Here is a 25,592-nt window from a genome sequence, read left to right as displayed (position 1 = left end):
GAGTGGGGGAGAGAGAGAGAGAAAGAAAGGGGAAGAGAGATAAGAGAGGGAAAGAGGGGGAAGAGAGATGAGACAGAGAGAAAGAGGGGAGAGAGAAAGAGAGATAGAAAGAGAGAGAGAGAAAGAGAGAGAGAAAGAGAGAATGAAAGAGAGAGAGAGAGAGGCAGAATGAAAGAAAGAGAGAATGAGAGAGAGAGAGAAAGAAACAGAGAGAAAATCAGAGAGAGAGAGAGAATGAAGGAGAGAATCAGAGAGAATCAGAATGAGACAGAGACAGACAGACAGACAAACAGAGAATGAAAGAGACAGTGAGAGAATCAGAGAGAGAGAGAGAATGAAGGAGAGAAGCAGAGAGAAGCAGAATGAGACAGAGAGAGACAGACAGACAGACAGACAAACAGAGAATGAAAGAGAGAGAGAGAGAAAGAAAGAGACAGAATGAGAGAGAGAATGAGAGAGAGAGAAAAGAGATAGAGAATGAGAGAGAAAGAATGAGAAAGAGAGAAAGAGACAGAATGAAGGAAAGAGAGAATGAGAGAGAGTGAAAGAAAGAGACAGAGACAGAGAGAATGAGAGAATAAGAGTGAAAGATAATGAGAGAGAAAAAGAGACAGAATGAAAGAGAGAGAATGAGAGAGAGAGACAAAGACAGAGAAAGAGAATGAAAGACAGAGAAAGAAAGAAAATGAATGAAAGAGAGAGAGAATGAGAGATCGAGAGAAAGAAAGAGACAGAGTGGGATTCAGAGAGAGAATGGGAGAGAATGAGTAGGAGAGAGAGAAAGAGAGAGTAGAGAGGGAGAAAGGGAGAAAGGGAGAAGGAGAGGGGGAGAGAGAGAGAGAGAGGGAGAATAGGGAGAGTGCCTGAAGGACACCAACCCATCACTGGGAGTCCAGGCGCTTCAGCAAGCATCACACTGAATTCATATTAGTGGTCTGTGGGATTTAAAATTATGAATTTGGTGGTCCCTGAGGTCCAAAAGGTTGGGGACCCCTGGCATAGAGTACATGTGATATGTAATCAAAATAACATTCTTTTCTCAGAGAGTCAAGGCCACCTTACTGTGCAGCTGTAATGAGGTGACTGGGAGGCATCTCCAGTTTTGGATGTTGCCTGATTGGATCATGTGATGAACATGTGGGTGCTGGGCAGGGACTTGAACTTCCTTTTGGATGAGGAAAACCTGGAAACTTTCAGATTTGGGTTTTCCCAGATGTGCCAATATGACATCTCCAATAAAATGGAACATTGAGGAAATTCAAGTTTCGGAGTCTTCTTTCATTGGGGCTGTTACTTGGACACTTAGGTTGATGACACTTAATTCTAATACTGCCTGTCTTCCAGTGGTGGGTTCCTCCTGGTTCAGCCCGGTAGCGGTGACCATATGACATCACCGAATCAGTTTGGCCCCCGTGCCCCCCCCCGCACCCCCCACGTCATTCTTACCTTTTATTTGGCCCCACCCCCAATCAATTGCTGCCTCCTGAGTCCCAGCTGATGGCTAGAGGGAAAAAAACTGTTTAAACTCTTGCCACGGGGCTTCAAAGGGCTGCCCTACAGCTGATCAGTGTTAAAAGAAAACTTTACATTACTTTACTTTACTTTATTTTGAATTTACATACCACCCTACTCCCGAAAACAAATGAGTAGACCAATGCCAGCAAAAATATATAAGTGGATTAGTGCCTGCAAAAATAAATCGGTAGACCAGTGCCTGGAAAAAATAAATGGGTAGATCGGTACAGCTCTGCAAGCAGTTAAAAGCCTGGTAGACCAGTACCTCTGCTAAATCCTAAATAATTGTCAGATGACCATCAAGCCATGCCCACAAAATAAGCCATACCTACAGAACCGGTAGTAAAAAAATTTAGAACCCACACCTGCTGTCATCTAATGTTAAGGAAGAAATCTGTAACCGTGAACCCTGCCTAATGTTAAGAATAGGATCTGTTTGTAATTTAGTTTTCTTTTAGATCTCCATGTATTAATCCCAAATTGGAAGTGATTTTAAAATTGCTCATGCGATAGTGAAATTTCATTTGCCGTAGAAATATCAACTTTGGAGTGATATTTGAGACAAAGGGTCTGGAAATAGATAATTGACCAACTGTATCATTGGATAAATATGGAATATGTTATGGGGATAGACATTTTTTTCTTTCTACTTGCCCTTCAGTATTCATGTAAGACAACGAGAACCTTTATACTTTGAAGTATCTGTTTACTAAACAAACAACAGGCAGTATGATGTCCCCCTTGGACAACTCGCCAGATTCCTCCTCAGAAGTCAGCTCAAGGGAGGATGAGCTCATTCCGGGAACTTCAGGAACTGGGTTAATTAATGGCTCTGGACACCTGGCCAAAGGAGTTTCAGACTTTCTCCAGTTTCAGCTGGGAAAAGTTTTCCAAAAACAACTCTAAAATCACCTCTTTGCTGTATATTCGCAGTATAAGACGCCCCTTAGTTTTTGGGGAGGAAAATAAGAAAAAAACTGATTGGCAGGTGGATCGGCCTCCCGGAATACTCCCAATCAGCTGTTCCCAGAGGTGAATTTTAGCAACAGGTTCCTTGGTTGTGAGCTCTGTGCCTTGCTTTTTTTTTTTGCTTTTTTTCCTGCTCTGAAAGCCTCTGAAACAGAGTTTCAGAATAAAAGCCTGAGAGAAAAAGAATTATTCCTGTAAAGAATATAGCCTAAGTGACTCCATATTTACCCTTTACATAACCTGAGCTAACCCTCAGCTATTAAGCTGAGTAAGATATGTGGAAAAGGGAAGTGTGTATGACGCCTGTTTTGAGGAAACAGATGTTTTGGTACATTCTAAGTTGGGTCAGGCTGACCCAAGCTCCATTGAAAAAGGAGGAAGAGACTAAGTGTCCAATTAATAAGAACAATAACAGACAATTATGAATACATATTTAGAGGGTATTTTTAGAGGGTAATTTTGGAGGGGAACTCCAGGGCGGAACATGTGAAGAAAGCCAAAACATTATATAACAACTGAAAACAATATATGGTGGAGGCGTTTTAATTGTTTTGCTGATCGTCTGAAACTGTATTTAAACCATGTAACCGGAGTGATAAGACGTTGTCTCTCCTTCATGGGAGAATCCTTTTGAAAAAGTTTATGGGATACATATATCCTTACAACAAATCTGCTTTTTACCTGTTCATGGTCTCTGTTTCACTTTTTATGTGGTTTGCTGTTTTTTTAAATCTCACAAAGCCTCTGAAGCTCTGTTTGGGGGCTTTTTTTTCCTGAAACTTCTTTTCTCATGCTTTTTTCAGCCTCTGAAACCTCCATTTGAGAAGCTGGGCAGGGCTACATTCGCAGTATAAGACACACCCAGATTTTCACCCTCTTTTTTGTGTGTGGGGGGGAAAGGTGCGTCTTATGGAATGGAAGGATTTATACTCCTTGCAGACATCTGGTCATTTGCATCCTTTTAGAGCAGGGGTGTCAAACTCCTGTCGTCACGGTGGCAACACGTAACATATCGAGACTTTTTTCCCCTTCACTAAACCAGGTGGGAGCAGGGCCAGCACTTAACGCATCTGGCCCACAAGTCACGAGTTTGACACCCCTGTCTTAGAGAGTCATTGAGGCCACTTGGATGTTGAGCTGTGTCCTCGGGGTCACCTGAGTGGTGCAAGTGGGTGTGGAGCCTTCTTGGAACTGCTGAGAGGACTGTGTTGAGGACTGGAGATAGATGATGTCATATCCCTCCCCCTCACCCCAATCTGGGAAGTCTTGTCTCCTCTGCAGATGCATTATATTAACATAACTAACTCATTTCTTATCTTGTCCTTCCCTAGTTTCATGGCAATTTAAATTATTAATTAGTTCATTTTACACTTTAAAAATTATCTAAAATTAGTTTTACATTCTTTGTATGTTTATTTCTTTTGATTTTAAATAAACTTAATTGTCAAAACAAGCATACAAACTCAATAATAACTGCAATAAACAATTAAGTGTTATGACTCTAAGAAAATACTTCATGATCAGATACCAACTTTTATCATTAAATGTTCCTTAGTATTTAGATCTGGTCTCAGGATGATAATGTAGCACTTGGGGAAGAAGATGCAGCCCAGCAGGCCAGCACCAGAAGCCAAGATGGAGAAAACCTGCACGGCCACCATGTATTTCCCTTTGGTGCTCAAGTAGGTGGGCAGGAAGGAGATCCAGACGCTGCAGAAGACCAGCATGCTGAAGGTGATCAGTTTGGCTTCGTTGAAGGCCCCAGGCAGGTTCCTGGCCAGGAAAGCCACAGTGAAGCAAATGGCAGCAAGGAAACCCATGTAGCAGAGAACCACATAAAACATGGTCACAGAGCCTTCATTGCACTGAAGGATGATCGCTCCTGATTGGGAGTGCAGGTCAAAATCAGGAAACGGAGGAGAAACTCCCAGCCAGATTGCACAAATGACAATTGTTCCAGCAGAACCAGAAAGGATGATGGAGTTGGCCAAGCTCTTCCCCAACCATCTCCTCACCCTGTTCCCTGGTTTCGTGGCCAGGAAGGCCAGCACTACCATGATTGTTTTGGCTAACACACAAGACACAGCTACTGAGAAGATGATGCTGAACATTGTTTGTCGGAGAAGGCAGGTGGCTTTCCTTGGTCGGCCAATGAAGAAAAAGGAGGACAAGAAGCAAAGCAAGAGGGAAACCAGGAGGATGTAGGACAGGTCACGGTTGTTAGCTTTGACAATGGGAGTTTCTAGGTATTTAAGGAATATGACTAAAACAAGGCCTGTTGTTAGAAACAAGAGTACAGCAAAGGAGACCAGGATGATGCCCAGAAGTTCTTCATAGGACAGGAAGGTTATTATTTTGGGGATACATTGGATTCTGTCATCAGTTGGATATTTGTCATCTGGGCACTTGGTACATTTTTCAGTATCTGAGAAAACATTAAGTAATATTATTTCTATAGTCACTCCATTCACATTCCAAGAAAGACCTTCTTTGGATGACAGCTGATATCGAAGAGACAGGAAAGCCAGAGTTCCTGTGGTGTCACCCACCTTCCTGTGTGGAGATGGTCCCCTCCGGACAAGGAATACAATCATAGCAGCAAATTGGTTCTTCTTTCCGAGCCCGTTTTACAAATCCAGGATGACAATGCTCCACACATTTGGACTGAGGTAGAGACTAAGAAGAAAAACAGCATTCATTCCAGTATATCTGCCAAATTTTTATTTATTAGATTGATTGATTAAAATTAAATGAAACTGTGCTTAAGAAAGAAACTTCTGAGCAGTAGATCAAGAAAAGGTTTCTTTTAGACTACGTAAAATATTGTAAAGCCACTCCCTTTTGAAAATAATCCAAATCTTTGTTCCAGTTAAGATATAAAGAAAAAATTCCTCACAGACTACTCTCTTTCTGTCTCATTCTTTCTTTCTTCTCTTTCTCTTTCTCTTTCTCTCTCTCACACACACATTGTCTCTCCCTTCCTTTCTTTTTCTTTTTCTTTCTTTCTAATCTCTCTCTCCCTTCCTTCCTCTTTCTTTCATTCTCTTTCTTTCTTTGTCTCTTTTTCTTTCTTCTCTCTCTCTCCCCCTTCCTTCCTTTTCTTTTTCTTTTTCTTTCTCTGTCTTGTCTATCTCTCTTCCTCTTTTTCCTTTCTTTCTTTCTTTCTTTCTTTCTTTCTTTCTTTCTTTCTTTCTTTCTTTCTTTCTTTCCTGGCTCTTTCTCTCTTTCTCTCTGTCTTTCTTTGTCTCTCTCTCTTCTCTCTCTCACACACACACACACTTCCTCTTTCTTTCTTTCTCTTTCTTTCTTTCTCTTTCTTTCTTTCTTTTTCTTTCTCAGTCTCTTTCTTTCTTCTCTCTCTCTCTTCTCTCTCTCTCTCTCTCTCTCTCTCACACACACACACACACACACACACACACACACACACACACCTGGTCTGGACACAAATTATCTGTTGTTACAGAAGTTGTGTGCAGGGAAACACTTTGCCACAGTAAAGAAAAATTTCTTGCGACTGCGAGGCAATTAACTTCTCCCACTCAAGAGAAATTTTTCTTTACTTTGCAAGGTTTTTCCCTGCACACAATGGCTGAGAGACAACCCGGAGCTGCCAGTCTGTGCTTTGCCAGGCGAGCAGAAGAGCGAGTAAATCAGAGATCTGCCGGCTTCCTGTAATCTGCAGTTTACTTGAGAGCACCATGTTCATGACTAAACCTGCTCACAAGTAAACTACAGAATAGAGGCAGCTGGAAGCTTGCAGGCAATGAAAGAAACTGCCGCCTCCTGCCTCTGTGCATCGAGGAGGCTGAGCAGCAGCGGGAAGAGCACAGGACGGGAGGTGCAGAAAGTGGCTGCCAGCAATGCCCTCAGGTGAACATGTGGGTGGGGAGCCTTGACCCCCCTCTTAGGAGCCTCAATTTCCTCGTGAGCACCATTGGCCTTTCTCCCTTCCTCTCCCGTCCATTATTGCTCACAAGTAAACTTCAGCTAAGATCTCTCATGTGCCTCTTTCTCAGGCCAGGCCGGCTGGGGAAAACGCACAGGAAGAACTCTGGTGCCACGATCTCCCGCATGCTCCCCTCCCTCCCCACGTGCATCAGTCCACCACCCACTGCTGGTATCACCCCTCCACCAGCTCTCCCTCCCCTGCCCACCCACTGGCCAATGCCCTTCGGCCTTACCTTTGCCAGCAGCGGTGAGCAGAAGTACGTGGCTAGATTCTGCAAGTAGTGGGTGGGCAGAGCGGGTGGACAGGCAGGGCGAGTGAGCATTGGGTGGGCGGGGTGACCAATTGGGAACCGGTTAAGGGGCGTGGCCATCCAGAGGTCACTACCTGTTCAGGGAACCATGCCAAATTTCCACTAACAGTTCTCCTGAACCGGTCCAAACTGGTAGCAAACCACCTCTGCAAGTCAGGTATTTAAGGAAAGGTCCTTTCCATTGAAGAATTACAGTTTTGTTGCTAGTCATTATTTCTTTCCAACTCTTTCATCCCCCAAGAACCAAAGCACTCCAGGACCCCCTGTCCTCCATTGCCTCCCAATATTAGAACTACAATTAGATGACATGGAAAGACAGACCCACATTTATTTATTGCTTAAATTTGGACAATTCTTCTTTTCAGTGGAAGACTTAAGGTAGCTGACAATCAAGATAAACAATTGCATTCAAGGAGTTTTTAGATGGATTACAAGCCAAACACCAAATCTAAGTAGCATTTTATTATAAATTTACCCTCATTATTACAACTGTCAAGAAAGACTTGGGGGGAAACAGTCAACGTAATTTTCAGTCCTTCATTTTTCTAGTTTAAGGCATTATCTCATATCGGAGAAGTCATTATGGTTCCACATTGATTGAACACCTTGGATCACCTTCCTAGCAGCAGGAGGCCTATCCCAGTGGAGTGGAACAAATGTATGAATAACTGTGGTCAGATATTGGCTCTTTAAAAATATCTGAGCCTGCTCTTTCAGGGCCCCTATCTACAACCATACAGACAGAGAAAAATTGCCAATATTTTCAACCACCTTGTTGAGCAACTTTAGCCGTGAAAGAGCATCTTGGTTGATAATAAGCCTCTGTCTTTCAAAACTCCCCAGTTGCTCTTTGATGGGATCCTTCTTGGGGAAAAGCAACCAACTTATGATATTCAGATCTGCTGCTACATTTCCACTTTGGTCCAAGTACAGTTTCTCTGAGGAAAAATTGCAAAACTCATTCTTCTCCAAAAAGGGATGGAACTAGAATTGAAACATCCAGGAATTTTGAAAGCAACTTGAAACATCCTAAAAGGAGGAGCAATTTTAAAGCTGAGCTTGTGAATAAGAGAAGTTCAATTCCCTCTTCACTATTTGCCTGAATAGCAATAACACGTAGACTTATAGACCACTTCACGGTGCTTTTACAGCGCTCATAAGTGGTTTATAGAATCAGCATATTGCCCCCAACAATCTAGGTACCCATTTTACCAATCTTGGAAGGATGGAAAGCTAAGTCAACCTTGAGCTGGTCGGGATCGGATTCCTGGAAGTGAGTAGTGAGTTACGGGTGGAGTGAGGGTTAGGGCTAGGTTTAGGGTTAGGGCTAGGGTTAGGGTTAGGGTTAGGGTTAGGGTAAATGCTGCGGCTAAATGCCAAGACTGAGTAGCCACTAGTCTGAAAAGCTTTAATTGGATTCCTGCAGTGAGGAGGGATTAAGCTAAATGCTCCCAGGCTTAGCTGACAGTTATGAGTATAAAATTCTATCATGCTAATTACAAACCCATAAGTACAGGAATTTATTTACAATGTATACATTTTAAATAATTTTATAATAGCAATGTTTAATATAAAAATATAATTGTCACTATGCCTGCTCTTTGGAACATAATCCTGTGAACTAAATCTGGCCTCTGCTTAGCCAAACCTGTTGGTTTTCTGGAGAACAATTGTTCCCCTACATCAGCATTGGATTTTTTTCTAAATAGGAACTAGATTTGATGGATCTTTGTCAGGACCCCATACCTGCCATGGCTCTAGCCTTAGAGTCCCCAAACTCTCTTTCTTCTCTGTTTTTCTCCTCCTAGATAGTGAGGAATATGCAACATTCAAGACATGGGCCAGAGTCTTAGCAACAGTATAAAAACGGTGCTCATTTTGTATCTGAATTCTATTCCTTTTCTCTTGCATGTCCAGTGGTGCTATCTGGGTGCATCGTCTCCGGCCCTTGACAGAAAGGACATGCTTTGAAAAAGAACAGCAAAAAGACTGGTCTTCGAATTTGGAATCCTTGAAAAGATTGAGTTGAAAGGCGTCATCATTTGGCCGTTTTCTTTCCTGAAAAGGAAAGACCCAAATGCTATGGATATATTTGAAAACTGTATGCCTTATCATTGGGAATTTCTCCACAATTGTGGTGATCCAGACTTTCCCTTCAATGGGTCCTGGCAAACCTTCAATTGCTAAATGAATGTGGCAAAATCTATCCACAAGGGAAGCAAATTCTCTGAAGTGAACAAAGATATTGACTTTTCTCCACTTAGAGATGGCATTTCTGAGAGGTTCTATATGTCTAGTCATTGAGATAACCACACAAATTCCATTTCTGACAAGCATAGGAGTGAAAGTTCTCATGAAATTCTCTCCCTCCTCTGTGTCTGGTGCAAAGAGACCAATCAAAGTCCATCTGAAATGGAGGAGGAGTTGGACAATTCCTGTATACTGGATCCCATTTTGGGGGAGAATCTGATGGAAAAAAGGAATTTGTCTTTTATCACTCAGAGCCTCTGAAACAATTCCATAACTGATCTGAAAAAGCAATGAAGAATGGTGTATTATGGTTAGATCAGATCAAGTGCAAAATGTAAGCTTTTAACACATCCAATGTGGTTCTCACAAACATATTAGAATAGTCCAGCAGTCACCAACTGGTGGTCCAAGGACCACTGGTGGTCTGCGAGAAAATTTTGGTGGTCTGCAGAAAAATTATTTGCATTTTTATATTGCACTAAATACTATTTATCTTTTTTTAAAATTCACAGGATTTAAAATAATGAATTTGGTGGTCCCTGAGTTCTGAAAGATTGGTGACCCCTGGAATAGTCTATTGTTCTTAACCCTTAAGCCATATCAACATAAAGAATACAATATGCAGAATATTAACAAGATTGAATATAATCATTTATCTAATCTGAGGTCTGAGATACTGCTCTTTCTCTTTTCTAATAAAATTGACATTCAGATAATAGGTGTGCTACGTCTTCTATCTCTAGAGCACTGCAAATGCAAATCAGTTCATTTTAGAGGTTTGCTTAAATGTTCCATATTTAACATTGTGTCCAGCTGCTCAAGTCTTGCTCAATTAAATGTTTAGACCTGCTGTGGATCCCAATCCCTACCCATGACAATGGCCATGAGAAAAGCAGTTCATGATTTCCATAGAAAAGGTATGATTGAATCTATTACCCACCCACCAAATACCTGCTCACTTTGCCAGGTAGAGAAACACACAAACACACCTGTGGGACTTTGTAGGGGCCTACTAATGTTGACATCTGAATGGAGATGTCATCAAGAGATCCATCAAGAACAGCCATCAGGTTGTCCTTCTTTCCACAGCTGTAGTTGGGAACATTGGCTTCTCCAGTCGATAGAATGTCCAGCAAGGCATCTGAAGTGCCAAGGGTGTTGAAATAATTGTCATGGATGTTGTAGCCAAGTGTGAGATTGTACAAAAGCTGAGGTTTCTTATTGACTTGCTGAATGGCAAAAATGAAGCTTAGGAGTCTTCCTGGATCTGTAAATAAACTACTGTAAAAAAATGTTCATCATAGCATCATCTCTAACAACAACAACAAAACATATTTTCATTTGTTCCTCTTTCTCTCCACAAGTCCATTCAGTCTTTAGCCAAAAGTGTCCAAAACAAGAATCAAATGATCGTCGCCCATCACCGTTTAATTGTTATGAGTGTTGAGAACGTAGGATGGAGTTTTAATATTTAAAATATATCATTATTTGTAATGTAATTTGTAATTACATTATTTGTAATTATTTTTAATTTGTGCAATGACCAAGATTCAAAATTATTCAATCATTAAAATAGAGTCATCAGCAAAGAGGACTTATAAATGATCCAGAAAAGCCATTCTAAAAACAAGCCATCCTCTATTCCATACCAGGGTCAGGCATTGAATATCAATGAATGGTTATAAAAATAGGGAAATGGGTGGGGCAGAGGAAACTACAAACTTTTCAATAAGATAGTTGTGATTAACTCAGGATTGTACGAGAGAGGAAAATAATTTGGAATTGGGGGGGCGGGGTTGTTCCATCTGTGGATTTTGGTCTCTTAAAATAAGGCATAAGAGAGAATCCATGGAAATCTAAATGATTCAAGAAATTAAACAGGTCTTCCAATATAAGAGTAACTGAAAGAAACAAAGAAGAGTGTTAGGACTGCAAATGGAAGGAAAGCAACTCCATCACACTGAATGACTTACGAGGGAGCTTGAGTATAAGGAGCTGTGTTGAAAGACAGCATTATATGGGATATGAATATGGCAAAGGTGACGATACTAAGGAGGTGGTCTCCTGGCCTGTAATAGCTCCGTAGTTTTCTTCCCTCATGTTCCTCCAAACTCAGCAGGCACTTCATTGTCAGCTTCCCAGAGACTGGCTGGGACATCAGCAGCAGCAGAAGCAGAAGGAGGATGTCCATAATTCATGGGGCTGAATCAATCCCCTTCCTGTTTCTAAGGAAGAACAAGAGAGTTCAAAGAATTCAAAGCACTGTCACAAGATGAAAATGAGAGTAACTTTCTTGACTGGGAGAGAGATAAACAGAACTGCACTTGGAAAGGAGAAAAAGGAAAGGTACGTTCAAGAAGTACAGTCCCTGAATGTCCCAAAATTTGTGCCACATGGAGTTTGATCTGAGACATTTATCCTTTTCTCATGTAAGATTCCTTTCAAGTTGCTTCAGTCTGATGTTTACACCAAAGGCAATCAGTGGAGGAATATCATGAGAGATCTCACAAACCACGATGTTAATAATAATAATAAGTAAGAAGACATCTCCTCTGGGGATCCTGAACTACCTCTGGACCTCCACGTGCAGAGGAGAAACTGGAGAAAAGTATAGTGAAAAATCATAGATAGTCACTGTTCTATAGGGCACTGGTCTGAATCACAAATTGGAAATGATTTTAAAATTGCTCATGTGATAGTGAAATTTCATTTGCCTTAGAGTTATCAACTTTGGGGTGATCTTTGAGATGTGTTGGATCTTCCACTTGGTGCAGAGTTTGTCTCCCAGTTGATGTCAGGGTAGTTAAAATCCCCCATTAGTATTGTGCTGTGCTTCCTACATACCTTAGTTAGCTGACGAGCAAAAAGTTCATCTACTTCCTCTGTTTGGTTGGGTGGCCTATAGTATAGACCTATGACAAGGTCATTCCCCCCCCCCTTTAATATTGACCCAAATGCATTCAAGATAATTTTCATCATTTTTGTGCTCTATTTCTGTAGAGAAATAGATTTTTAAATTGATTTTAAATTGGGTTATTTTAATTTACGGCCAATAATATTTAATTATTTTAAATTGTTTTTAAATTTTGTATGTATTGTTTTTTACTCTGGCTGTTCACCGCCCTGAGTCCTATTCTGGAGAAGGGCAGTATAGAAATTTAAATAAATAAATAAAATAAATAAGAGATGTAGTTATTTCTTATATATAGTGCAACTCCACCTCCTCTTTTATTTCGTCTATTTCTTTTAAATAGTTTGTATCCCTCTAACTGTATGTTCCATTTGTGGGTTTCATCCCACCAAGTTTCCGTAATGGCAACAGTATCATATCTGCCCTCATTTACTTGAATTTCTAATTCACCCGGTTTATTCCTCATACTCTGTGCATTGGTATATAGACATTTGAGTCCATTTTGATTGACCCTTTGTTTACTGTCTACATAACCTGTGTCGTGCCTGACTGCCCCTACTTTCTTGCCACCTGTTTGATTAATGCACATGGTATAGCACTCGCTATTAAATGCTTAGTTTTAGTTGACACCAGGGGTGATAATCTTACTCGCACAGACAATATCTTTTTGAGAATACCAACAAATCGGGCAGATGGCTGGCCTATAAATTAAAAAAAGGAAAAATGAAAAAGGAATAATTCATACTTTAGAAGACTCTAAGGGCAAATTATTGATTAACGAGGAAGAAAAACGGGATAGGGTGAGAGAATACTACGAATCCCTATATAAAGAAGAGGAGATACCGGATGACAAAATAGAACAATATTTAATAAAAGCAGAGCTCCCACAAATAACTGATGACGAGAAAGAAATGCTCAACAGAAAGATTACAATTGAAGAATTAAAAATAGCCCTTTCTAAATTGAAAAACAATAAAGCGCCAGGACGGATTCCCAGGGGAAATATATAAAAAATTAGAAGAAACACTCCAACTGAAATTAGTAGAAATTTTTAATGATGCACTGTTAGACCATAAAAAAGTCATGGAAAGAGGCACATGTTACACTTGTGCCGAAAGAAGGTGCCGACCCAAAACAAATCCAAAATTACAGACCAATTTCGCTCCTAAATACTGACTACAAATTATTCATGGGTATAATGGCAGAAAGAATGAAAAAGATTTTAAATAATTGGATATACAAAGACCAGAACGGATTTTTACCGGGGAGTCAAATTAGGGATAATTTGAGAATCGTGCTAGACACGCTAGAGTACTATGAAGAACACCCCGGAAAACAGATGGCTCTGATTTTTGTCAATGCTCAAAAGGCATTTGACAATCTAAATTGGAAATTTATGATTAAACAAATTGAGATTATGAAATTTGGAACAAATTTTGAAATGATGATTAAATCTATCTATAATAACCAAAAGGCGAGTATCCTGGTGAACGGGGATAGGACCAAAACATTCCAAATTAGTAAGGGAGTAAGGCAAGGTTGTCTCCTATCCCCTTTATTGTTTATTTTGGCCCTAGAAGTTCTTCTGTGGAAAATTAGAACTAATGAGGAAATAAAAGGATTGAAGATCAGGAAGGAGACTTACAAGACGCAAGCATTTGCGGACGACGTAGCTCTAATCCTTGAAGACCCCATAGAATCAGGACCAAAAGTGCTAGAGGAATTAAGTAAATATGGAGAGGTGGCAGGCTTCACATTGAACAAAACCAAAACCAAAGTATTGATCAAGAACCAGAAAAACGAAATAGAAGAAGTATTAGGATTACAGGTTGCCAAAAAAATTAAATACCTAGGAATTTGGATTACATCAAGATGTTCGACCCTGAAAGACGATAATTATACTCCCCTAATTAGAAAAATAAAACAAGACCTAGATAGCTGGAAAAAAATAAGACTATCACTTTTGGGCAAGATAGCTACAATTAAGATGAACATCCTCCCCAGAATATTATTCTTATTCCAAAATATTTTTAGATAAATTTAGATAAAAAATTCTTTCTAGAACTAGACAAAATTATCTGAGATTTTATATGGGAGGGGAAAAACCGAGATTTTCCATTAAAATTTTAAGGGGCAAAAGAGATATAGGTGGATTTGGACTCCCGGTTTGGGAAACATACTACAGGGCAGCTAAGCTAGTTTGGATAAGAGATTGGATCACCCTGGAAAATGAGAGGATTCTCACTTTAGAAGGCCATGACTTGCAAAAAGGGTGGCACGTCCATTTTTGGGACACAGAGAAGAAAAGGAGGACACATTTCCATAGACACAAAATTAGAGACTCCTTGATACAAACATGGACCCAGATTAGGCAAAAATATTACAAAAAAATCCCAAATTGGCTCTCAACGATGGAGGCCCTGACCCACCCAAATAGGTGGGAGAGGGAGAAAATGGGCAGATATAAAGATATTTTAGATGAAGGAGGGAGGCTTAAATCAAATGACACCTTACGAGAGCAAGGAATAATTTTAGATTGGTGGACCTACTCACAAGTAAAATCCAGATATCAGAGAGACAAAGAACAATACGGTCTAGAACTTGGACCAAATGGACTGGATAAAGTCCTGATGGGAACAAATAAAAAGATTCTGGCAAAACTATACAATTATTTATTAAGTGACGATAAGTTCGAAGATGTCACAAAGAACCAAATAATTGCATGGGAGAAAAATATAGGGTGCGATATAAATTTTGGGGAATGGGAGGAGGCATGGAACAGAAATCTTAAACTGACTAGAGCGGTGGCATATAAGGCAAACCATTACAAAATGTTTCATAGATGGTACCTAGCCCCGGCCAGACTAGCGAAGATATATCCCAATATACATCCCAATTGTTGGAAATGTGGCCATGGTCAAGGCACCTTCTTTCACATGTGGTGGACATGCCTGAAGCGAAAGGATACTGGAATAAAATTAGGAGGTGGTTATATGAAATAATTGATGAAGATATTGAATTAACACCAGAGATTTTCCTCCTGGGAATAATAAAGAAGCCATATAGAAAGGAAATGACACATTTAATGATCCACATAATTACAGCCACTAGATTGGCATACGCACAGTACTGGAAAGAGAAAACCCAACCACCAGAAGAGCTTACAATTAAGAAAATACTCGAGTGCGCAGAGATGACTAAATTAACTTATGAATTAAATGATGAGAAGTCAGTTTACTATATGGTGTGGGAAAGGTGGTACAAGTGGTTGCATGATAAAATGAAAGAAAGATCTAAAGGTGTGTTAAATACTGGTTAAAAGTGAGCTGAAATGTCACCAAGTATTATTTATGTAAATAGTTAAAACACTGCACATCCGATACAAATTGAAAATGTTTATTATACTTATGTGTTTTATGTTTTTGTTTAAATGTTTGTTTATCCTTTTTCTCTTTTCTTTTTTACTTTTTTTTTGTTTTGTAAAAAATCTCAATAAAGTATATTAAAAAAAAAATCTTACTCGCACAGACATCTATGTTACATGCATTGATAGCCCTATTAATTTTGGATTGCTGGTTTCTCTATTTATTTAATTGGTTTCTACTAATATATTGAATTGTATTATTTGGAATAGCTGATAAGAGAATTATTGGTGATTAGAATAAGAGAATTTAAGGAAATAATTGGGGATTGTACTATGTTATATGGATGTAAATTTAGGGGTTCAAATTTTAAGGAAGGAAAAGAAAATTTGAACTATAATAGGATGAGAAGTTATGATGAAGGGTAATATTGGTTTCTTAAAATTAGAGAGAATAAATGCTATGAGGAAAATTGAACATATAAAATTGTGTTAAACAGAACAAATATCTGTACAAATTTAAGACCGATAGAGCCAATATTCTGTTCAGAAAAGATGTATTGTATGTTTGTTTGTATGTTTAAAAAATAAAAAAAAAACTTTACCAAAAGAAAAAGCGGTCAGCTCAAGGGAGGATGAGCTCATTCCTGGCACGTCAGGAACTGGGTTCATTAATGGCTCTGAACACCTGGCCAAAAGAGTTTTAGACTTTCCCCAGTTTCAGCTGGGGAAAGTTTTCCAAAAATGACTCTAAAATCACCTCTTTGCTGTATATTCCAAAAGATTACAAAAAAATAAAGATTTTACAAAGTTTGAAAGATGTGGTGTTCTTTCTTTTTAAATGGACTGAAGAGGATCCCACCCACTGACTGGTAAACTTGCTTCAAACATTTGTTTGCTTGCTTGTTTGCTTATTTGTTTGTTTGTTTGTTTGTTTGTTCATTCAGCTTATTTGCCACCCATCTTGTTTGAAACAACTCTGGGAAACTTATATCATTAAAATCATAAAAGAAAAATAAAATAATTAAAATGGAAACTATAATCAAAATAGAATTATACTTAAAAAATAGGGAGGGAAGGAGCTGGATATGTGGGGGGTGGGATTGCCTCTTAGTTCATCAACCATCTCCATTGTGATGCTCCAACATTGGGATCTGAAGTTATTACAGAATCAGGTCTCAAAGTTTAAGGAACAAAATATGGTATTTTATTTGATGCCCATAATATCCAAAATTTGAGGTAAAGTTCTGTCCCCAGTGAAATGGAAGTTCCACCCCTTGAAACGAAGGCCTGTCTACTCACCCTTTATTTTGTTTCATTTTGTTCAATTTCATCATCATTTGAGACTACAGTTGAAGTGCAGTTTTCTAGTATGGTGATGTCCCAAAGGTGCTTTTTTCAAGAGGTAACTGGACTATTTTATTTTTCTTTGAAGACATTCCACTTCTCGTCCAAGAAGCTTCTTCAGCTCTGACTGGAGGGTGGGGAATGGAAGGATTTATCCTCCTTGCAGACATCTGGTCATTCGCGTCCTTTTAGAGCAGGGGTGTCAAACTTGTGTCATCACAGTGGCAACACATGACGTATCGAGACTTTTTTCCCCTTCACTAAACCAGGTGGGAGCAGGGACAGCACTTGACGCATCCGGCCCACAGGCCACGAGTTTGACACCCCTGTTTTAGAGAGTCATTGAGGCCACTTGGAGGTTGATCTGTGTCCTCGGGATCACCTAAGTAGAGCAAATGAATGTGGAGCATTCTTGGAACTGCTGAGAGGACTGTGTTGAGGACTGGAGATAGATGATGTTGTATCCCTCTCCCTCCCCCTCCCCCTCCTTCCCAATCTGGGAAGCCTTGTCTCCTCTGCAGATGCATCATGTTAACATAACTAAGTCATTTCTTATTTTGCACTTCCCTAGTTTCATCACAATTTAAATTATTAAATAATTTATTTTACATTTTGATGATTATCTTAAGTTAGTCTTACATTCTTTGTATGTTTATTTCTTTTGATTTTAAAAAACCTTAATTGTCAAAACAAGCATACAAACTCAATAATAACTGCAATAAACAATTAAGTGTTATGAGCTTAAGAAACTACTTCATGATCAGATACCGACTTTTATCATTAAATGTTCCTTAGTATTTAGATCTGGTCTCAGGATGATAATGTAGCACTTGGGGAAGAAGATGCAGCCCAGCAGGCCAGCCCCAGAAGCCAAGATGGAGAAAACCTGCACGGCCACCATGTATTTCCCTTTGGTGCTCAAGTAGGTGGGCAGGAAGGAGATCCAGACGCTGCAAAAGACCAGCATGCTGAAGGTGATCAGTTTGGCTTCGTTGAAGGCCCCAGGCAGGTTCCTGGCCAGGAAAGCCACTGTGAAGCAAATGGCAGCAAGGAAACCCATGTAGCAGAGAACCACATAAAACATGGTCACAGAGCCTTCATTGCATTGAAGGATGATCGCTCCTGATTGGGAGTGCAGGTCAAAATCAGGAAACGGGGGAGAAACTCCCAGCCAGATTGCACAAATGACAATTTTTCCAGCAGAACCAGAAAGGATGATGGTGTTGGCCAAGCTCTTCCCCAACCATCTCCTCACCCTGTTCCCTGGTTTTGTGGCTAGGAAGGCCAGCACTACCATGATTGTTTTGGCTAACACACAAGACACGGCTACTGAGAAGACGATGCTGAACATTGTTTGTCGGAGAAGGCAGGTGGCTTTCCTTGGTCGGCCAATGAAGAAAAAGGAGGACAAGAAGCAAAGCAGGAGGGAAACCAGGAGGATGTAGGACAGGTCACGGTTGTTAGCTTTGACAATGGGAGTTTCTAGGTATTTAAGGAATATGACTAAAACAAGGCCTGTTGTTAGAAACAAGAGTACAGCAAAGGAGACGAGGATGATGCCCAGGTGTTCTTCATAGGAAAGGAAGGTTATTCTTTTGGGGATACATTGGATTCTGTCATCAGTGGGATATTTGTCATCTGGGCACTTGGTGCATTTTTCAGTATCTGAGAAAACAGTAAGTAATATTATTTCTTTTTTTCTTTTTTTTAATTTTTATTAAATATATAAACACACAAAATACACATACACATACACATTCACATACAAATAAGAAATACAACATAAATAACATAAATAACATCTAAACATAATGTCTGATTTCCTCCGACATCAATATCCTATGTTCCTCGATATATATTCCTTCCTCTCGCCTTACATAACGATATTATTTTATTGATATTTAATTATGCGTTGTTAGATCTTATTTGGTACAGAATTTTGTTTTATTCTTTTAGGATCCTCTTTTGTTTTTGTTTTTCCCCTCCAACCATTGATACCACCTTTGCCAAACCAGGTAGTAGTCAGATTCTTCCTTTCCTTGAATTTCTTTGGTCAGTCTGTCCATCTCAGCACATTCCATGACTTTAGATATTATTCTGTCTTGTGTTGGGACTTCTTCCAGCTTCCAATTTTGTGCATAAGTGATCCTTGAGGCAGTCAAAATATGTGTGATCAAATATATTATTTCTCTTTCGTAATTACATGTAAATATGCCTAATAAATATGTTTCCTGTTTTAGTGGTACTTTTTGAGCTGTTATTTGTTCCAATTGGGTTTTGATATTATTCCAGAATTGTTTGGCTTTGGGACACGACCACCACATGTGGTAGTATGTCCCTTTTTGTGCTTTGCATTTCCAGCAGAGTTAAGATGTATTGGGGAACATTTTGGAGATCCGTGCTGGTGGGAGGTGCCATCTATAAAACATCTTGTAGATATTTTCTTTGTACGGTACTGATAGTGTTAATTTGCTGTTAATTTTCCATAATTTTTCCCATTTGTTTAGTTCGATGGGGTATCTGAAATTCATCGCCCACGTAATCATATTTTCTTTGACTATCTCCTCCTCTAATTTGTATGCCAGTAGGAAGTTATAGATTTTTGTTATTAGTTTCTCATTGGGGCCCAGTAAAATTTTGCCCAGTTGGTTTAGTTCTTTTTGGATTCCAAATTTCTCCATATCTGTTTTGTGTCTGGATTTTAATTGTAAGTATGGCCACCAATCCATTTCAAGACCTTGAGTTCTTAATTCTTGTATTGTTTTTAATTTTCCTTCTTTATTTAAGAGATCCTGATATGTTTTCATTTTATTTATGTCCATTGTATTTGGATAGATTTGTGCTTCCATTGTAGAGATCCAGCGTGGTATCTTATCATAGTGGATCTTTCTAATTTCATTCCAGGGTTGTTGTTGTTGGGGTTTTTTTGCTTTAATTTATATGCCGCCCTTCTCCGGAGACTCAGGGCGGCTTACAATGCGTTAAGCAATATTAAAGTTAAGGTTTTGAGCAGGGTATCTCTCACAATACGTCTACGGAATTGTTCTTGTTTTGTGGGTTTGACTTCCCATAGGTATGCATGCCATCCCTTTGTCAAGTCGAAACCTTCCAATGTTAATGTTCGTCTATTTTTCAATTCAATCCAATCCTTTATCCATGTTAATGCTGACGCTTTATAATAAACCTGCCAATCGGGAAGTCCCATTCCTCCTCTGTCTCGTTTATCCTGTAAATGCTTTAATTTGATTCTTGCCTTTTTTTTTCTGCCATATGTATTTTAGTATCATCCTGTCCAAATCTTTGAAGTATGTTCTACACGGGTTTACTGGTATCACCCTGAATAGGTACAGCACTCTTGGTAAAATATTCATTTTGATAATGGCAATTTTGTCTAAAAAAGATAGCTGGAGTTTTGTCCACTTTTCCAAGTCTTTTTCTACTTGTTTAGCCAGTTTAGTGTAATTGTCTTCCTTCAGCATCGATATTCTGTTGGTGAGCCACACCCCTAGGTATTTAACCTTTTTTGTTGTTTGCATCCCTAGCATATTTTCCAACTCTTTTTCTTGGTGTTTGGTGAGATTCTTTGTTAAAATTTTAGTTTTTTGTTTGTTGATTTACAAGCCCGAGACTTCCTGCGGTGATGTCAGCGTGTCCGTTCCCTAAGTTCCAATTTTCGATCTGGGAGCCACTTTTTTGGCACTATTGATCACGAAGAGGTCAATAGATTAAAGGGGAAATCTCGAGGACCTCGGAGGTGACAGCAATCGCCTCGAAGATTCAGGGAAAACCCCTTAATTCCAACCGAAAAAAAAACCCGGCCTTTTTTGGGGGGCTGGCCGGAACGCTGACTGCCGTCTCAAGAATGGAAGCAAAGATTGAACAAAGACATCACCAAATCAACAAAGAATAAGACTGTGAAAGGTACATACATACAGTGACAGAAGTGTAATTAAGAGAGAGACTCCGAACAGATCGGCAAAGCTGAGCCATAAGGAAGCGGCGAAGTGAAAGTAAACGGAGCGAATCAGCGAGACCAACCAGAGGGTGACTAAGCAGAGCTGACAGGTAACGGAATTAAGGTGGATTTAAAGAAATACTGGAGAGTTGTGGATTGAATATCCTTTATAGTACAGTGGTCTAAGCACCCTGTTATTAACACAGCTGCCTGCAATTACTGCAAGTTCCATTCTCACCAGGCTCAAAGTTGACTCAGCCTTCCATCCTTTCTAAGGTAGGTAAAATGAGGACCCAGTTTGTGGGGGCAATAAGCTGACTTTGTATAAATATACGAAAGTATGAAGGCTATTGCTTAATGCATTGTAAGCCACCCTGAGTCTCCGGAGAAGGGTGGCATATAAATCAAATTAAAAAAAAAATACATCGTTACGAAATTGATTGGGACTTGGATTTGGAATCAGTAAGGACTAATTGATTTGTGAAAGGAATACAAGATCAAGTGTTGGATTTATTATAAACGGAAGTGGAGCTGAGGTGAGAGAGACAGAGAACAGATGGTAATTAACTTTGAGAGCGATCGGGAGGAACTTTGAGACTTTGTATCAACGGCAAAGAGATAACATTCTAAAAGACATTGAAGTTTTGGAATTATAGAAGCAGTATCCTTGGGAGGCACACTGAAGGATTCTGACAAGAATCATAAGACGGACGGTTTGAATGATGCAATATTAAGTGTGGATTGCAACGTCTACAATCCCGGAACTAAATATAATGCTTGAGACTTAATTCAATCAAACTCTTTCTAACTTATTTTAAATTTTTCTATTTGCAATACTTAATACTTTAATATATAGTATATTGTATAGAATACAGTATATATAACACATAGTTTTGGAACGTTTTAAGTTTAAGTTTAAAATACAGAATTTAAGCATAAGTAAGAGGAAGTGGAATATAAATTAAGAAAGTAACTTGATGGAAACATAGATTTTGAATAGGAATAATAATATAACAAATAGCTTACTTGTACCTTCTTCGTATCTATTTTATTGTTGTTTTTTGTGATATAATTTAATACTAGCTTAAGTGATTGATATATTATCCTATTTACAATTAATTATATTATTTAAGTGATGAACTGAGGAATTGAGGGAAAAAACAACTGATTTCTATTATACCTATATATCTTTTGGAATAAGAGTAGATGTTTTAAGTTGATAAGAATTAATAGAGTTAATAGAGATATAATTAAGAATTTAATAGAATTGAATAGAGTTAATAGAATATTTAATTAAAATATTTAACATAGAAATTGACAAATGACCTGCTGAAATGTTGTATTTTTTCCCTACTCCCCGCTAAAGTTTAAATGAATCTCTTATATAACAATATTAGCCGAATTTGAGAAATTAGACTGGATCTGAAATTTGAATAACAGAAATTGGCTCCTGCAGTTAACAGAAGAGAAATTCCACTATAAAATATAGACTGTGAATGAAAATTTGGGAACTGCTAAACCAGAGAATCAAGATGACAACTACCGTCCCATCTGCAATGACTAAAATGAGTAAAAGAATAGTCACCATCCAAACTTCGTCTATTGCATCACCAGCACAACAGAAAACGATAGATACAATGTTACTGGCAGAAAAAGAGAAAACTCCCCAATCAATTAATATCCAAAATATACACTCAATACTAGCAATGATACAAGAGGGGATGAACAAAACACAGGAATCAATCGCCAATAATCATCAAGAAAGCAAGAAAAACCACGAAGAATTGAAGTTGGATGTAACAGAAATAAAGGACAACCTAAAAAAATGGACGATAAGATGGAGAAAATTCAGCAAAACATCGCCAAAAACAAACAACGAATCCAAAACATTGAAGTAAAGATGGAACAAGAGGAATTCTTGTTTCATGGCAAGACAAAAAATATAGACTTGATACTCTACAGAAGGCAAACAGTTTTTTGATAACAATTTCGTATTAGAAGAGGAACAAGAATCTGAAACACAGCAAGAATCTGTAAGTCAGGAGGACCAATTGGAAGAAGTACAGTGAGAAGGAAGAACAAGGGGAGAGAAAGAAAGGATGGAAAGAGAGGGAGCAAGGGAAAAAATACGAATTACTGGAAAAAACACTAGGAAACTCAGGACAACAAGGAGATCGAAGATTGGCATGGAGAAAGAAATAAGATTAATATCAATTAACATAAATGGCCTTAATACTCCATCAAAGAGATCACACATATTCAGGAATCTACAAAAATTGAATACAGATATTATTACACTACAAGAAGTTCATATCAAAAAACAACAACATAGATTATTAGAAAACAAATGACTAGGAACACTTTATACAGCATTATCAGAACAAAAAAAGAAAGGCATAGCAATGTATATTCAAAATCATATACAAGCAAAGCAAATATTCGCTGACGAGGAGGGCAGGACGTTGATGGTCGAAATCCAAACAGGAACGAAAAAAATATTATTAGTGTCACTTTATGCACCGAACGGAACGCAAAGTGATTATTTCAAAAAGATGCATAACAGAATCAAAGAACTGGACTATTCAAACATATGTCTCATTGGAGACTACACCGCAATTGTAAACACAGAGAAAGACTATCGGACCAGCAAACGAAATAAATCTAGGAAAAAAATACTCCCGGAGACATTTTACAATATGGCACAAGAGTATCAACTAAAGGACGCCTGGAGGGAAATTAATTACAATAAACAACAATTCACATTCTACTCAAACCCGCACCAATCGTGGTCCAGAATTGACATGGCCTGGATGACAGCAGAACTTAGAGCAAACATCAAAAAAATAGAAATAGCAACTAATACATGGGCAGATCACAGTCCGATCGAAATAATATGGAAGGGCCACCAACCGCGGAGAAGATGGATGATGGATAGAGACCTTATGAATGATAAGCAATATGTGGAAATGATCCAAAAGGAATTGAAATTATTTTTCCAAATAAATGTTAAAGAACACACCAGTCTGCAAGATTTATGGGACACAACTAAGGCATGCATTAGAGGCCTAACAATTGCCTACACTGCACAAAAAAATTAAGACAAACAACAAACAAAGGAAAGCTTATTGACAACATTACAACAATATGAATTAGAACTACAGGAACATCCGCATAACCAAGAAATTCAAGAGAAAATAAACCTTACAAGACATAAATAGAATTTGAGCACAACTGCAGAGATAGCAAGGAAAATAAAAATGACCAAAGAAAATCAATTTGAGCACGCAAACAGAACTGGACGGTGGTTAGCCTACAAATTGAAAACAGAAAAAGAAAAGAAGATAATAATGCAATTAAAAGACAAGGACGGATGTTTATACCAGAATAATGAGGATAAAAAACGAATTGCAAAGGAATTTTTCCAAAACTTATACGCAGAAGAAGAAATCCGAGAGAAGGATATGAGAGAATACCTAAATAAACTAAAGATACAGGAACTAAAAGAAGACCACATTGAATTACTGAACAGACCGAATTAATAGAAACAAGGAAGAAACAAAAAAAACAATAAGACACCGGGAACAGACGGCATACCAGCGGAGTTCTACAAGACATTCCAACAATCGTTAGATGGTATCCTACTACAAGTATTCAACGACACACTTTTGGAAGCTGAAATGCCACAATCATGGAACGAGACAATAATCACATTAATACCAAAACAAGATTCGGACCCCGCTGAAATCAAAAATTACAGACCAATCTCCCTCCTCAATGTAGATTATAAACTATATACATCCATCATAACACAGAGACTGAAAACCTTTATCAAGCATTATATACATCCCGACCAAAATGGCTTCATCCCCGGACAACAAATCCAAAATAACACAAGAACAATTATGGACACCCTTGAATTCTACGAACAAAGACCAGACAAACACCTAGCTTTAATCTTCCTGGACGCACAAAAAGCGTTTGATAACCTTAATTGGACATTCCTCATAGCACAACTGGAAAAGATGAAATTTGGAGAAAGATTTGTAAAGATGATCAAAAGGATATACAGTACCCAAACTGCCAAGATATTAATTAATGGTGAGACAACAGGACAATTTGATATAAAGAGAGAGGTGAGACAAGGATGCCCCCTATCTCCCATATTGTTCATATTAACCTTGGAAATACTATTAGAAGAAATCAGAAAGGATACAGAAATAACGAGATTAAAAATCAAAAATCAGGAATATAAACTGCAAGCCTTCGCCGATGACATAGTACTCATTTTAGAAAAACCGCTACAATCAGGATTAAAATTACTGACTAAAATACAGCAATATGGAGAAGTGGCGGGCTTGAAGTAATATTATTTCTATAGTCCCTCTTTTCACATTCCAAGAAAGACCTTCTTTGGATGACAGCTGATACCAAGAGACAGGAAAGCCAGAGTTCCTCTGGTGTTACTCACCTTCCTGTGTGGAGATGGTCCCCTTCGGACAAGGAATACAATCATAGCAGCAAATTGGTTCTTCTTTCCGAGCCCGTTTTACAAATCCAGGGTGACAATTGTCCACACATTTGGACTCAGGCAGAGACTAAGCAGAAAAACAAAATTCATTCCAAAATATCTGCCAAATTTTTATTTATTAGATTAATTTATTAAAATAAAATGAAACTGTGCTTAAAAAATACACTTCTGAGCAATAGATCAGGAAAATATAAAATATTGCAAAGCCACTCCCCTTTGAAAATAATCCAAATCCTTGTTCCAGTTAAGATATAAAGAAAAAATCCCTCACAAACTACGGCTGCCAAATTCAAATGAGGTATTATTTAGTTATATCTGTACATTTATATTTTCAATTCATAGAGCTGCCATGCTGGTGAAATAAGACTAAACATTACTGCCTAGTTTCTAGAACTATAGTGAGGATGAGTGGAGGTGAAATCATGAGAACATGTCACTTAAAAAGGGTAAGTGAGGCATGTTTTCCTGCAGCCCAAGGGACATGAGTATGAACCCTG

The sequence above is a fragment of the Pituophis catenifer genome, unplaced genomic scaffold, assembly GCF_029215685.1.
Source record: "Pituophis catenifer annectens isolate HBS135680 unplaced genomic scaffold, rPitCat1.0.hap2 SCAF_2, whole genome shotgun sequence".
Classification (NCBI taxonomy): Eukaryota; Metazoa; Chordata; class Lepidosauria; order Squamata; family Colubridae; genus Pituophis; species Pituophis catenifer.
The sequence above is the reverse complement of the archived record's forward strand: the minus strand, read 5'-3'. Positions refer to the sequence as shown.